The following is a 16,204-nucleotide window of genomic DNA, read 5'->3' as shown; positions in this document are numbered from 1 at the left end:
AAGTTGTTACAGCTCAGGCAAAACAGTGAGGTTTTTTTTAACTTTAATTTAAAAAAAAAAAAAAATCCATGTCTACAAGTGTTTTGTTATTGTTGTTGTTTGGTTGTCTGCTTGGTTTTTTGAGACAGGATTTCTCCGTGTAACAGCCCTGGCTGCCTCTCCCTCCTGGGTGCTGGGATTAAAGGCATGAATCACCCACCACTCACAGCTTTTTTTTTTTTTTTTTTTTTTTTTTTTTTTTTTTCTGTCTATGAGTAGTCTGCCTACATGTATTTCTGTGCACTGCAAACAAGTGTAGTGGCCGAAGTAGCCAAAAGAGGACATTAGATCCCTGAACTGGAGTTTCATATGGTTACAAGCCATCATGTGGGTACTGGGAACCAAACCCAGGTACTCTGCAAGAGTAGACTGTGCCCTCAATCACTGAGCTCTCTCTCTCTCTCTCTCTCTAGTCTGTCTTTTATTTTTAGCTATTTGTTTGTTTGTTTGTTTGTTTTTTAAGAACAAGTATTTGCTTGGTTGCACATTCTGGCCCTGACCTCCTAGACCTAAGTGATCCTCCTGCCTCATCCTGCCAAATAGCTGAGAACTCTGGTGTGTGTCACTGTGTTGTACTCTGAGATCGCTTTTTAAAAACATCTCTTGTGCTTTGCATTCCTTGAAAATGCCTTGTGATTAAAGACCTGGTTCCTCAGGCAAAGCTGCCAGGTGGTGGGACTTTTGCAAGTGGGGCTTCATGTCATTGGGGGGTGTCCTCAGCAAGATGGCAGGTAGGCAGGTACCAGTTCCTCCCAACTCCTCTTTTCTCTCTTCCTCATCCTGGATCAGGTTTGATGCCTGCTGCTGTGTACTTCAACCACTGCTCTCTGCCATGATGGGTCAGATCCAAGAACTGAGCTAGTGTTGATACCACACACTTGAACTTCCAAAACTGTGAGCTAAATGAACCTCTCCTTCAGGAATAGCCTGTGTCTGGTATTTCATTCCAGTGATAAATAGCTAGTCAATATACTATTGAAGAATTGCAATAGGGTATTATAGACTTAGTTATATCTGTTTCCACATTATTGTCAATAAAATGCACCTCATAAATCTTGCTTTTGCTAAGATAAAGGAAGTAAACAATGAAGGAAAATACAAAATAATTGATTAGTCATATATGCTCTTTATTATTTATCCAAAAACATCACTTGGCCAACAACAGATGAAAAGACAGACATATCTGAGCCTATTATATTTTATAAAATACAGTGTCATGTAGTCCAGGCTGACCTCCAACTTGATATGTACCCAAGACTGACCCTGATATCATGATCCTTCTGCCTGTATTTTGCAAAGCCTGGAGTTGCAGCTGTGCACCACACCTGGTCAGATGTGCTTAATAATCATTGAATTAATCATTATTGATTTCTACCATCTTTCAGATGCATAAAGAATTTTGTCATTTTGAAGATGTTTGTCAAAGTAAGTAAATAATACACATTTTATCTAACTGTGTTGTTGCGATTCATAAGCTATGCAGCTGCAACTGACACCCTTGACTTGGGTCTTGGACGTATTCAGAATAGGCCTATGTTTACTTATGAAGAGCCTAAAAGACAGTCTTTCTTGGAACAACTGTTTGGGAGGAGTTGATGTACAGTTTTCCGACTCTGTTTTCATTTCACCATGATGTACTGCTGACATCTTTCACTATGCTTTGTCTTCCCATCAAACTTGATTATCTTCACAGTAATTGCATGGGTTGGTTCACTGAATTTTCTGTCATAATATGCAGCATTAGCCCAACATCCTTTTGTTCCTGCTGTGAGTTCCTTGACCGATGATGTTTATAATTCAGTATTCCACATCATCCATCAGCATGCTATGGTTGTGGGATCTAAGGCCTCAGATGGCTATTAATGGTCTCATGAACTTCTGTTTTGTCTATAGTATCTACATCCATTGCTGAGGGGAAGGCAGATTATTTCCTACTGATCCTAAGGGCACTTTCAAGATGCATCTTCTATCCTGCTCCAGGTGGCCATTACCAATGGTTTGGAATTGGCACAGTGGATGAAACCTATTTGCCTTTTCCCTAGCCCAAAGTTGGGTCAGTTTATGATAGACTCACAGCAACATAACTGAATCAAACAGTCTCCCTTAGGGGAAGTCTAAATGTTACTGATAAGTGACCTTTAATGACCTGAACAAGATTCTGAGTTTCATCTAAGAATTCTCTCTCCCTTAGAATCTTAGAATTCTCTAAGAATTCTCTTCTGAAGTCATGTTGAAAAAGACAACTCCCTCTCATCCTTTAGGGACTTGTTCAAAGAAAGAAACACCAGGCATGCAAGCACTTGTGTGGCACCCAGTTCACAATGTTTAAGCCATGCTTCCAAAACTCAATAAATGCTTTTATTCTGAAGTAACCTTATTCAAGCATAGTTGTAGCGAAGAAAATCTTGTGTGCAGCTTGATGAATTAGCATGAAATGAACATACCTGTGCAGCCAATCCCGTGAGAAATAAACACTCAGCACCCCAAAGTCCCCATGCCCTTCCAAATTCCATCTTTCTACATAAAAGCAACCTCTGTTGCTTCAAATGCCATTGACCAATTCTGAACTTGGTGTCAGGGGAATGGCATGGGATTTGCCCTTTCCCATGCCTGGCTTCTTCTGTTTGACATTCCAATACAGTCCGTGCTACTGCATATAGTGGCCATTTGCTCTCCATTCCCATGTGCTATTATATGATTGTCTCACGGTGCATTCATCAGTTCTAGTGCTGGCTTACTTCCAGCTCTTGACTACCATGAACGATGCTGCTGAGAAACCTGTTGTGCCTGACTTCTGTTGCGCATGTGTTCTCATTCATAAAGAGTAAGGCACTTCAACTGTGGTGGATAGCTCCAACCTCAGTGAAAATTGACCACACGATTTCAAATTTGTTGTGGTGGAGTCCCGTCTTAATCTGTGGTCAACTGTGGTTGGAAAAATAAATGAAAAAAATTTCAAAAGTAAATAATTCACGTTGAAACACCTCTTTATCACAGCACAGTGTTATGATTAGTTTGCTCTCTGATTGTTGTTAATCGCTCACTGTGCCTAACTTATAAATTAAACTTTGTCGTAGTATGTGTGGATGAGAAAAAAACAGAACTTAAATAATCTATTACAGATAAACTAACTGGTCAATCTGATCTGGGCTGTCTTCAACTAAGACTCCCTTCTCAGAGGACTCTAGGCTGTGTTGGCAGTTAAAGCTGACTAGGACATCTGGTTTTTACTATATAGCCCAGGCTGGCCTCAAACTAGTAGTAATCCTCTCAGTAGAGCCTTCTGACTGTTAGGGTTATAGGTATATGCTACCACACACATTGTCAATGACCAGCCTTGGCTTGGAGATGGGTTCTAAGAGAATAGTTGTCTGGGAGTGCTGATGAGAATGACTTGAAGTCAAATCTTGGTTTCAAGCTGACGACCAGTCTGCTTCTATGTTCTGCTTTCTCTCTGGAGATTTTTATATTCTGCTTGCTTGCTATTCTAAGAGATCTCTCTGTCCATGTCCTGCTTGTGTGTGTGTGGGGGGGGGGGCATGAGAAACAGAGAGAGACAGAGAAACAGAGACAGAGAGACAGAGAGAGCTCTCCAACCAGTTCTCTTTTTATCCTAAATTTTTTTCTGGATAGCTCATCTCCTGCAGAACACAGGTCCAGTCTTTTATTTTACATTTCAATCCAGTCATTTACTCCTGTTTTCCTTTTGATTATCTTATGAATCAGTATCTTGTGACCCCAGCCCTTATGAATCATGACCCCAGCCCTTTGATTCTTAGGAGACAGCAAACATACCTTGTTTCTTAACATTGCAAAAGAATTCAGAGATCTGTCTGTCTTTGTTAAACACAGACAACCTTACCCTGCAATTACCATTTCCACCACATCTGAGCCTAACCTTGCTCTGTCTTAGGTTGATCCTGAACTCAGGAATCTACCTACCTGCCTTTGTATCTTTCTGACAAGCTGGCTCATAGTATAGCTACCTCTCTGTTACTTTAGATCTGTGAAGCCCCTCAAATAATTCATAGTGCATCCTTATTTTTTGCATAGTTGAGAAACTATATATTTTTGAACTCATGTATGTAGAACTCTTTCACATAGCTTTAAGGGCTGTCCTGAAGGTCCCAGTGTTTACCATTTTGCTGAGAAGTAGCAGCACCTCAACCGCCAGAGCCATGCTGTTTCTAATTATCATGGAGTCATTAAGGTTAACAGGGAGGATGTTCCTTAGAGGAATGTGAAATTTGTATGTTAGTATACAAACAAGCCTTCTGCCCACAGCAGCTGTCAATACCAGGTCCCTGTCCCAGGGGCAGGAACCATGTCACTCTGTCCCCACCAGGGCCACACCAGGCTCCCCAATACATATGTGGGTTAGTAACTGATCTTGCAATTTTATCTCATAGTCTGTCAGTCTACTTTCATCCTAAAACTTACTGTCTTGATCACTGTATATTAAATTAATATTGAGAAAATATTAATATCTAGTAATATCAATCCTTCAAATTTTTTCTTTAATATTTTCAATGTTTTCTTGTTCCTCTTTGGTACACTACATTTTACATAAGTTTTAGAAGCAAAGATCCATATTGTTAGGGTCCAAGAATCACTGAAGAATGATACCCCAGACTCAAATAGTATGCAAAAGCAAAGACCATTTATTCAGCTGAATTTCCTGCACACAGGGAATTTTCCTGTTTGGGAATTGAGACTCCTAGTGGGCTCAAAGGCCCACCTTTGATTGTCAGTTAGGGGAATTCCGGGGAGGGGTATGTGCCCTTTTACCCTGATTGGTTAACTAGGGGTCTGACAGATTCTAAAATTGGTTAGGCTCTGAAGACCTCCAGCGGGGGGGGGTTGGGGGGGGGTCACTTATTCATTCTAGCTACCTATTCTTACTTCAGGCCAGATGACAAGGTGTCCTCAGTTTCGCTGCCTGAGGCTGTGATTGGCTGACCACAGGTTCCTGGATCCCTGGGAAACAGAAATTTAGGTCTAGTCTCCTAAACTGTCAGTTTGCAGCCTGTCATGAAGTCAGCCTGGCTCTGAGCTTAGTCCCCTCAATATAACTCAAAAAGCACTGGGGTTTTAATGTGGGTTAATTAGCACCCATAGATCAGTTTAAGGCGGAATAATATTGAGTTCCAGGAAATGTACACGAAATTCCACTGATATGGTGGTATTATAATTTCTCTATATAATGCTTTATACTTCCCTGTTTAGGGCTCTTATAATGTTTCACTAATTTATTCATAAGTAGTTGATTTTTGGTATTATTTCAAATGATGACATAGTTAAAATTCCATTTTATAATAGTTGCTGCATAAAGAAATACATTTATTTTTCTTTCAAGTTAAGAACATTTATGTTTATGTGTGTTTGTGTGCATGTATGTCTGTGCACCATGTGAGTGCAGGGCCCACAGAAGCCTGGACAGAACATCAGATCCCCATGTGGGTGCTGGGAACCAAATCTGATCCTCTAAAGGAGCAGCCAGCGCTCTCAACCTCTGAGTCATCTCTCCGGCCTCTACAGTTAATTTTTCTGAAGCAACATTTTCACTAATAAACTTGCTGAATTTACTTCTTGATTCAAATAGCTACCGGTTTTTAAAATTACTACATGCATAATTATATTTAAGTTTTTAAAAGTGGATTTATTATTTTCCAACCCTGTGGGTTTTTTTTTTCTTACCATATTTCACAGGCCAAGAACTCTAGAATGGTCTTAAATACAAGAAATAGTATCAGATCTTTTTTGTTCATGTTTCTAGAGAAAGTTTTCAATATTCTACCTCTAAATGTGATGGTTTCTGCAGGTATTTTATGGATATCTTGTATTTGAGTTAGAAAAGCCCTATTTCTAGTTTTCTGCGATATTTTAGACTTTTAAAAACTTAAACACTTTCCCTAAATCCCTTTATAGAGTCATGGGTTTTTTTTTTCCTCCTATAATCTATTAATGTGATGACACCAGTTGGTGTTGGGATAATGCCTTATGTTTTGTGTAAAGCTTGTCTTTGTATTATTTAAATACTGATTTCTGTACCAGCAGAGAGTTGAGTACAGGCCAGACTTTGGTATTGTTATTTTTATGAAGTATACCTATCTCAGTGTTTTGTAAACATCTTCTCCATCATCTTCTGACTGGTTTAATAAAGAGCTGAATGGCCAGGCTGGAGAGATGGCTCAGCGGTGAAGGTCATGAGTTCAAATCCCAGCAACTACATGGCTCACAACCATCTGTAATGAGATCTGATGCCCTCTTCTGGTGTGTCTAAAGATAGCTACAGTGCACTTATATATAAAATAAATAAATAAATTTTTTTTAAAAAAATGAGCTGAATGGCTTATAACAAAACAGGAGAGGATAATCTGGCAGAGATAGGAACTCTGGGAAAGAATTAGGCACAGGAGATTGGCCAGCCAGAAATGAAGAAGCAGGTGCCAGTGCTGAAGAGAGGTAACAAGCCACATGGCAGAAGGTAGATTAGTATAAAGGAGTTCATTTAAGTTATAGGAGATAGTTGGGAACAAGCCAAACCTAAGGCCAAGCTTTCAAAGTTAATAAAGGATCTCTTCATCATTACTTGAGTGGCTGGCAGGTTGAGACAGTCGGTGATAAGTTGGTTTTCAAATGTCAACTTGCATTCTAGATTTATTTTAATTTGTTGTACTGGATTATCCTTTTTGTATATACCAGAATTTGGTTTGATATTTAGTTGGGTTTTTTTCAGTTATGAGAAACTGGTGTGAAGTCTCCCTTTCCCATGTTATACTTGTCAAATTCTGATATTAATATTGTACTGTGTCATTAAACAATTTGGTAAATTCACCCTCTTTGTAGGCTCTGGTTTTGTATGGTATTAGCATTGATTAAGCCTGCTATATAAGCCTGAATTTCTTTGACAGATTTTATATTATAGATGCAATTTATTTCTCTGGAAGATACAGGACTATTCTCACTTCTCTTTCTTCTTGTGTCAACTTTGTAAGCTGTGCTTTCCCAAGACATTGACGATTTCAACTAATATTTCAAATGCATGGGCATTGAGTTGTCCATAATGTCCTTTACGTTAGATATCCATAGGATTTGAAGTTATGTACCATTTTAACACTCATATTTGTTTATTACACTTTCTATCTTGATCAAATTCTACAGTGGCATGTGCATTTCATTATCCCTTGCTTTGTCAAATCACTATATTTTTATCATATATTTATTCTCCTTTTTGTGTCATAGTTTGGGTTTTTTTCTCCTGGCTTTCTTGAGATAGATCACTGCTTTTCAGCCTGCTTTATATGATATGAATTTAGAATTCTCTAAACAGCTTTAACTTGAGCTTTCAAGTATAGATATATTGTGTTTCCAATATTATTCATTCAAAATAAATTTTAATTTCCATTGTTATTTCTTCCTTGAATCATGTATTATTTAAAACTGGAAATAAAAATATTGTTTAATTTCCAAGTTCCTAGGAATTTCCTAATATTCTAGTTACTGATGCATAGCTCTATAATCAGAGACTATACCTTGTCTAATTTTAAAAAGCTAAAATTTTAAGATATTGGAAATTACCTTACTACCCTGCATATGGTCAATGTTCCATATGCATACCTGGAACTGTGTCTTAAGTATATTAATAAAGTTACATTTATTACTTGTGTTTGTTTGTGTGTGTGTGTGTGTGTTCATGTATGGTGTGTGAGTTTAGGTAAACATAAGCCACTAGTGGAGATCAGTGGGCAGCCTCCAGAGGTAGATCTCCATTTTCTACTTTAAGAGAGGGTCTCTCAATGTTCATCTGAGTCTATGCCACACTAACAAGCTGAACTTCAAACTTGCAAAGATTCTTAGATCTCAACCTCTCCTCTAACGCTGGGATTACAGGTGCAAGCTACTGCGTCTGGTTTTGAGTTCTGAAGATCTGAACGCGTTTATTCTTGCACAAGGGCTAACCACTGAGCAATCCTCACAGGTCTACTCCTGTTATTTTAATTATCTATGGCTTTACTAATGCTTTTCGCAGTACTAGTGATGGAATCCAGGGCTAAGCAAGTGCTCTGCTATTGAACTATAAAACCTTTCTCACAGACTTTATAAAATCTATGTATTCTATAAGTTCCTAAGAGAATTATATAGAAATCTCCAACTATGATTGTAAATTTCTCTATTTTTCTTTAGCTGTCATATTTTCTTTATATATTTTGAGATATGTCATTAATCTATACAAATTAAGCATTTCATTTATTGGTCCCTTTGTTTTTATATACTATCTCTTTGTAGCAGCATTTCTCAAATATGCATATTGATATAGGGGCGGGATAATTAATGTCTAGTAACACCCTTTTCCTCAATAAACTACATGGTAGTAGCATCCTCAGCCCAAACAGTGACAATCAGAAATATCTTTAGGTATTGCCAAATGTCCATGGTGGTAGACACTTGGTGGTAATCACTCCTGGTTATGTACTACCTAATTTATAGTAATGTTTTGTTCCTTACAGTCTATTTTGTTTGATATAAATAGAACCACTTTTAGTTGAATTTGCAAGTGTCTTTGCCTATCCATCATTTTACCTTTCAGTGTCTTTATTCATGCTATCTCTCAGTGGTGGCTTATACCTACAGTCCCAACACTTGGAAGGCTGGGGCAGGGTGACTGCAATGAGTTCAAGGTCAACCTGGATGACAAGTAAAACTTTCTCAAAAAAGAGGAGTGGGAGAAATCTCCTGTGAGTGGTACAAAGTTGCCTTTTTAATTCAGTTTGGCAATCTTTTAATTGGAAAATTTGTCACTTTATCCTTGGTGTGATCATTGATGTACATGAGTTTATAGGTTCTGTGTAATTATTTCATATTCTATGATTTTGTTCTTACTTTTCCCCATTTGGGGGTATGGGGTATTGTAACGGTAAATATTTAGAAAAGCCCTGGCTCGGGCCAGCTATGTAATCAGCAGGGTGGCTCTGCTTAGCAACCTTCGAGGAAAACGGATGAGCTGAAAGCAGTCCAGGGTAACAATTTATACCCAAAGGTTAGATATTGGGTAATAATTCTAATTGTGTGGGCATCTTGTTAATTGATCATTTCCAAATATATAAATCCATTGGCTAATCTTTAAGTTTTAAGAGTCTTCATTCTACCGGGTACCACGAGCGTGGCAGATATTATCAGGGGCTCAGCCAAACTTTGTAGGGGCAGCGTGGTGGGTTGGCAGAGCCAGCCTCCACGCGTCTCGTGGGTCTAGCTTCAGCGCGCTTGGCCTCTGGCTGCTTCCAGTGCGGTACATGGCGGCGGGATTTAAGCAGATCTGCCCTGCTGATTAGATAGCCAGCCTGTGCCACGGCTTTTTAAAATATTTACCGTTACAGGTTATTTTTGTTAGTCTGCGCATTTAATTATTATTTCATTGGTAATTATCCTAAAAGTCACGTGTATCTTTGTTAGAATTTAGTATCTTAGTACCTTTGTTAATTCTTCATATCCTAGGAATTATTCCATTCATCACAATCACATGTATTTTAAGATTTTTACATTGTGTGTGTGTGTGTGTGTGTGTGTGTGTGTGTGTGTGTGTGTGTGTCTGTCTGTCTGTCTGTCTGTCTGTGCCTACCTGAGTGCAGGTAACCATGAAAGCTAGAGACATCAGATTCTCTGGAGCTTAAGTTACAGGTTCATCTTCTCTTCAAGAGCACTACCTACTATTAACTACTGAGTAAACTACCCTTCAGCCTCATTTAAAATTTTAATCGCTGCATAAAATTACCCATGATTATGGACTATTGTGATTTTTAAAAAATTTTAGCCTTTATTTGTATTTTATGTGTATTGATGTTTTGCCTGCATGTATGTCCATACAGCATGTGTGTACAGTGACTGCAGAGGCCCGAGGAGGGTGTTGGATCCCCTGGAATTGAAGTTACAGAAGATGGTGAGCTGCCTTGTGGATTCTGGGAAATAAACCTGGTCCCTCTGTAAGATCAACAAGTACTCTTAACTGCTGACTCACTTCTCCAGCCCTCCCTACTCCATGTTTTGGATTTAATATAGACATTTTTATATCCCTCATGAATTCTGTGTGCATATTCTGTGTGTGGGTGCACATGGAGTTGTATGTGCATGCATGTGGAGGTCCAAGGCTGATGGTGAGAGTATTCCTTGCTTCTTCTGCAATATTCATCAAGGCAGGGTCTCTCAAATGAACTTAGAGCTCACCTTGATGAAATGGCTAGTGTACCAAGCCAGCTTGCTCAGGGGATTCATCTCTACCTTACAAACATACCTTACAAGCATTGTGACTACAGACAAGACACCAAAAGCACCCAGCCTTTACACGGGTCTAAGGATCCAGACTCGGTCTGCATGCTTGTGCAGTGAGCACATTATTCACCGAGGCATCCTCTCAGTCCTCCTTAGGAACACCTTAGGAACTCTTCGAAAATATTTATAGTTAATTTATTCGCGTGCATGGGTGTTTTGTCTGGATGTCTTTGTCCACATGCTTTCCTGGTATCCACAGAGGCCAGAAGAGGGTGTCAGACCTCTGGTACTGAAGTTGCAGATGGTTGTAAGCTGTCCTGTGAATGCTAGGAATCAAACCCAGGTTCTCTGTAAAAGCAGCTAGTGCTCTTAACCTCTGAATCATCTCCACTGACACCTTTTTATGAATTCCTAATTCACCATATATAGCTCAAGTAAGCAATCACTGCCTAAGCAAAGCACTCCACTTTCATTTTGATTTGCTGCGATATTTGTTCTCTCAATTGTCTATTTCTTCTGCATCTTACTGCTTCAATTCAGGGCCACGTTGGTTTTGCCCGACTATCTCTCATTAGTATTTCATTTAGTATAAATTTGATGTTGATGAGTTCTCTGGATGTCTATTTCTACAGTCTTTTTATTTCTCCTTTATTTGAAAGCTAACTTGATTTAGAATTTTTGGCTGCTACTTATTTCTGTTGATAAATCAGCACCTTGTCTTGTGCTGTATCTCTGAAGATAATGATGTTTTGCGCATCTTTTTTTGTGTAGACACATCCTGTCTATGTGTTCCAATGATTTTATGATAAGATTAAGCTGTCTTCCTGATTGGCCTTCAAAATACTTTTTAATCCATGTCTTCCTCACTAAGTCGATTTAGGCTGCTATAACAGAGGACTCTCAAAGGCAACTGAAAAGCTCACCCTTCTTATATAAGCATTCGTTGCTTTTTTAACCCTCTGGAGGTCCTTTGTGAATTTTCTTAGAGGATCCAATATGGCTTACTCATGTGACTGACAACCCAAATGTGGAGACAGTAAGAGCTCGTAGCTGTTCAGGCTTTTCTCCTCACTCTATCTCTCACTTTGTCTTTTTAGTATCTTACCCATCATCTATTTTGGTCACCTTTCTACTGCTGTGATAGAACACTATGACCAAAAGCAACATTTTGGGGGCTTACACTTTCAGGTCACAGTCCATCCCTAAGGGAAGTTAAGGCAAGAACTCAAGCAAGAATTTGAAGCAGAAACCATGGAGAAATGTTGCTTGCTGACTTGATGGCAGGCTCATGCTTACTTAGCCCAGAATCATCTGCTCCAGAAATGCTACCACTGATAATGTGCTCCCCACTACCACATCAAGTAACAATCAAGACAACCCCCCACAGACACAGACATGCCCACGGGCCAGTCTGATCTTGCAATCCATCAAGTCAGACTCATTTCTCAGGTAACTGGATAGGCTGTGTCAAGTTGACAGTTAAAGCTAACTAGGACACCATCTCTCTCCATATGCCCTCTCCACAGCATCAAAATATTCATAATTCTTGACACAGTGTTGGGACTCTAAGAGGATAAAAGTGAAAGCACAACACCTCTGGATGTCTGATCCTGGAACTATCAAAACACGATTTCCTCTACGTCTTTCACTCCACATCTTGAGATACCCAGAATCTCAGCCTTCAAAGAATCCTGCACCACTACTTTCATGACTTTGCATCTGGTACCATCACTCTTTGCTCTCTGTGATCCTAGGTCTCTAGAATATGACTGGTACATACCAGCATTCAACAACTATTCACTGAATAGATGAAGGAATGCATGCTAATATTGATCTAATGCTTTCTTCATAACCATACACATTAGCATTAGAACAATGCTAGCGGGGTTGGGGATTTAGCTCAGTGGTAGAGTGCTTGCTACAAGCACAAGGCCCTGGGTTCAGTCCTTAGCTCTGAAAAAAAAAAAAAAAAAGACAAAGAACAATACTAGCAAAAATGACAGGCAATTTTGTAGATTCTTTGAGTGCTCAATGTATTCTACACCTGAATCTCTCCTCCCCAAGTAGCAACTAATTTATTAAACTTACCCTCTTTCTTCCTCAGTCTGGAACAGGACGGTGAAGGAGTAAGAGTTGAATTGACCTCAGTGAAATAGGTTTTAAGCTGTGTCTCAGAATTCCCAACTCCTGCAATAGTCCCAGGCAGTCCATGCAGCATCTTCAGAGGCTTTTGCTACGTCCTAGATTATTATGAGAGCATCCTCTGTTTATCTGCTTGCTGGCCTCAGTGTGGTTACTTATGTTACCCACCCCCACTCTAATGCTCAGATGCTAATACTGTTGGGCCCCTAACCTCTCCCATTCTAGCCCATGTAGGCTTTTGGTACCTTCTGTCCACTTAACACTGCTTCCAATGCACACTTGATTAGGGGGTTCTCTCAGGCAGTTTGCTATGACTTTCAAGATGAGTTACGGGCATTTAAGAGATGCTTCAAATAGCAAAATCAGTTGAAATGGCCTGATGCAAAGTCGCAAGAGCTCTCTCTTCTAACATAGTTACTGTACATGTTGAATTAGGCCCAGCTTTCCCAGACTCCCCTTTCAGTTACTTTCCCTTTGTCATGTTAACAATTAAAGAGCAGTTACTGTGTGCTCAGCACTGTCTAAATTTTATATATATCATATATATATGAAATATACAAAATTTTTATATATGACATTATATTATATAATTATAAATATGTAATATAATTACATTTACATATAATTTTATATAATTATTTATATCCTACCTCACACATAATTTCAGACAAAGGAATACATTTTTGGTAATTGGAATGGGTGAATTTAAGGGCAGGATGTAAAGAAACTACAGAACTCTATTGTATGCTAACTAAGATATGAAGGAGAAGGTAAAAGCAGGATCAGCTCAAAATACATGGATGGATATGAGTAAATAAGGATTTGCAAAAATAAATCATGAAGCCAGAGGCAGTGAAATTATTAACCCAGGGGGATTTGAGAATACTGAAATTAAAAATAATCAAAGAACGTGGATGGTATTACAACTTTTGAGTGGATTTCCCTCCAAGTTTTGGAAATAAAATTAATATTTTTTTTTGTTTTTAGATATGGTCTCATATAACCCAGGTTGGATGTACACTCATTTTGTATCTGAGGCTGGCTTTAAATTTTTGATCCCCCTGCCTCTTCTTCTCAAGTGCTAATGTAACAAACAGACCAACTTCTGGGACCACACAGACTAAATAAATACATCAGGTGTTTTTTGTATGGTTCTAATGATACCTCTAAAGGGTTTCGTACCATCTGCTGGATGGTTGAATAGAACATTGTCTGGAATTTCCACAGCATCAGTCCTCTGGAGAAACCAGTCGGAGCTTCAGTGAATGCTGCAGGACAGTGTTTCACCCCCAGCAGGTCTACGTCCAACCTGGCTGCAGACAGACAGGCTCTTAGCCAGGCATGTGGCGGTCCTGGTCATCATCCAAATCAACCCAGAAGGGGATTCCCTGATTCTGTGTTACTAAGTCTGGCTTGGTTAGGACACAAGAGTCGGGCCAATAATACGTGCTGAGCAGTCAGGCCAAGCTCGACTGAAAACAAGAGACCAAGGTTGGGAGAAACATCCACCTTCTCAAAATAACCCAAGTCCTGTCAATTATCCCCCTTCACCTCCCTCTGCCTGCTCGGCTAGTTGTTTCCCCTTTCCATAAACACCAACAGGGTACTGAGACAACCCTCTTCCTGCCTCCTTGGGGACTTTTCTCCACTGGTGACAATGAGCAGTCTGCACTTCCTGCTTCTACAGTTGTGCCTGACGCACCCCAAGCCTTCACTCTGGTTTCTTTCCACAACTCTTCCGTTCCCAACAAGCTCACCCACAACTTCCCAGTCAGCATAATAAATGGGACATCTCCTTCAGCAGCTCACTTATCCTCTCTGTGTCATCTAGCAAGACATTTCCTTTCTTCTAGAACCACTTTAACTCTCTGGCTCCCAGGACGAACGTTTCTCTTCTACGTCGCACTCACCTTCTGGTGACCTGTCTTCAATCGTGTCCATTGCTTCTCTCATTCTACAGACTCCCGGGCGACGCCAGAGCGTCAACCACCATCACTCAAACCTCTACATTCCGTCTTAACCAACAGCCCACTAAATATGAGCCACAGAAATCTCAACACATCATAAACTCACTCATGGCCCTATCTTGCAAACCTGCCTGTTCTTTAGACTACCTCGCCTTTCCAGATGCTGAAGATCCCGTTACTTAACCCAGAAACTGAGGAACCATATGTTAGTCACCATTCTTCCTACTACTTGCCACTCATGAGTTAGCAAGATGTCTGAGACCACATCTTCTCTCTGCCGGTGAAAGCCCCGCTCCAACCGCTCACCCTCAGACCAACCTCTATACTGGCCACCTGAATACTCTGTCTAAACCCAACTATGATCACGTTAATTCCCATCTTAACTTCCCTGCATGGCTTCCACACTGACTACTTCTTTCAATTCTCTCCCCTACTCATGACCACCCTGAGCCCACTGGGAGCCTTGGCCATTCCAGCTTTGGACAGTTAGGGCTTTGGTGGCTTGTCAAGAGATGTGTCTTTGAGGTAAGGATCTAGGAAACACTCCAGGTACCTACAATGTGTGTGACATGATTTCTAGAAGTGAAAAAGCACATTCTCAGGCTCTCGAAGCTGGGGCAAAAAACCTAGACTAATTGTGCAGCAGAAGAGTGGAAAGGGTGAACCTATAGGAAAGGTGTGAGGTGAATTCTTCGCAGGAGAATTAAGAGATGCAGAAAAGAGATGGCCAAGTACAGTGAACAAAGTAAACGCTCCCCAGAAAGTCTACAGACTCTACACCCAGTCACTGGAAGCCCAACATGGAAAGGCTGCGTTAAAAACCCAGTTCTCCAGCACAAGTGAGTGAGGCAGATACTTGGAAAAGCCACTTTCTATAGAGGGGAGAAATGGCAAAGACGGTAATTCACAAAGGAGAGCTGTCTTTTAAATTAGGTGCGGCACCCGCGGACCTTTTAAAGAAGGCAAGTTCACGGGGATGGAAGAGGCAGCATTCACTCATTCAAGAGGCAGATTCAGAAAAGAGTGAGTTATTGTATTTACTTCTCACCAAGGAGAATGCTATAAAGATTCTCATTCCCAAAATGTCTTTTTGAAAGCAGTCAGCTGAAATCCAAATAAAACAACGGTGAATGCACACGTTTGTTGTAGACCTACTGACCTGTATAAAGAAATCTCCAGAAGCTGCTGTCCAGTGTGTTACCAGGATTGAAAACAACTGACTTGTCAGGGTAAGTCCTTTGCACCAAAATTATTGGCCCATGAAGCTTCCACACAGAGAAGCATAACTTAGGCTATGGGCACTGAACCATACAGGTCTATGTTCAAAACCCGACTGTGCCATCCTGTTGGTGAGGACCGGCCTTGACTCCAGTGAAGTAGCTCACCCTAGGTGGGTCAGGATGCATTGTTAAGGCAGACCTGGGGCAAGAACCTAAGGAAGTCGCTTGTTCTTTCCAGCTGGCTACTGACCAGAGAGCGAGTCTCCTGCACAGCTATCCCCCATGCCTGGGGCACCTTTGACTCCCCCACCCCCCAACTCACCAGAGAGCACCCGCGGAAATGGCCCGTGGGTGAGGGGCAGTCAGATGGGGGTGCAGGCCGCGGGGGGTGGGCACGAGCAGGAGGGGAAAGAGGGGCGGCCGATGGTGATTGGCTAGGATACGCCAGGCAGCTCCCGGCCAAGAACAAAAGAGAGCAGGCGGCGGGCGTCCTCGGAGAAGGCGCTCCCACCCGCCGGGCACTGGCTTCGCTGCTGCGGGAGGACGCACCCACTAGCAGCCCGCGGAGCA

The 16,204-nt window shown here is 40.7% G+C and overlaps 1 long non-coding RNA gene across 2 annotated transcripts; it reads right to left on the bottom strand.

Annotated features, from left to right (window-relative positions):
• Positions 1–1,145: 1,145 nt before the first annotated feature.
• Positions 1,146–16,184, bottom strand: LOC143442824 (uncharacterized). Of its 2 annotated transcripts, none has more exons than XR_013111339.1 (3): positions 15,957–16,184; positions 12,394–12,545; positions 1,146–2,964 (listed from the first exon to the last, which is right to left on the bottom strand). It is a non-coding gene; the product is annotated as an uncharacterized LOC143442824 (long non-coding RNA). The 2 variants fall into 2 exon arrangements; XR_013111335.1 differs by lacking the exon at positions 15,957–16,184 and adding an exon at positions 13,630–15,390.
• Positions 16,185–16,204: the final 20 nt, after the last annotated feature.

Source organism: Arvicanthis niloticus, chromosome 1, assembly GCF_011762505.2.
Source record: "Arvicanthis niloticus isolate mArvNil1 chromosome 1, mArvNil1.pat.X, whole genome shotgun sequence".
Taxonomy (NCBI): Eukaryota; Metazoa; Chordata; class Mammalia; order Rodentia; family Muridae; genus Arvicanthis; species Arvicanthis niloticus.
The sequence above is the reverse complement of the archived record's forward strand: the minus strand, read 5'-3'. Positions and strand labels throughout refer to the sequence as shown.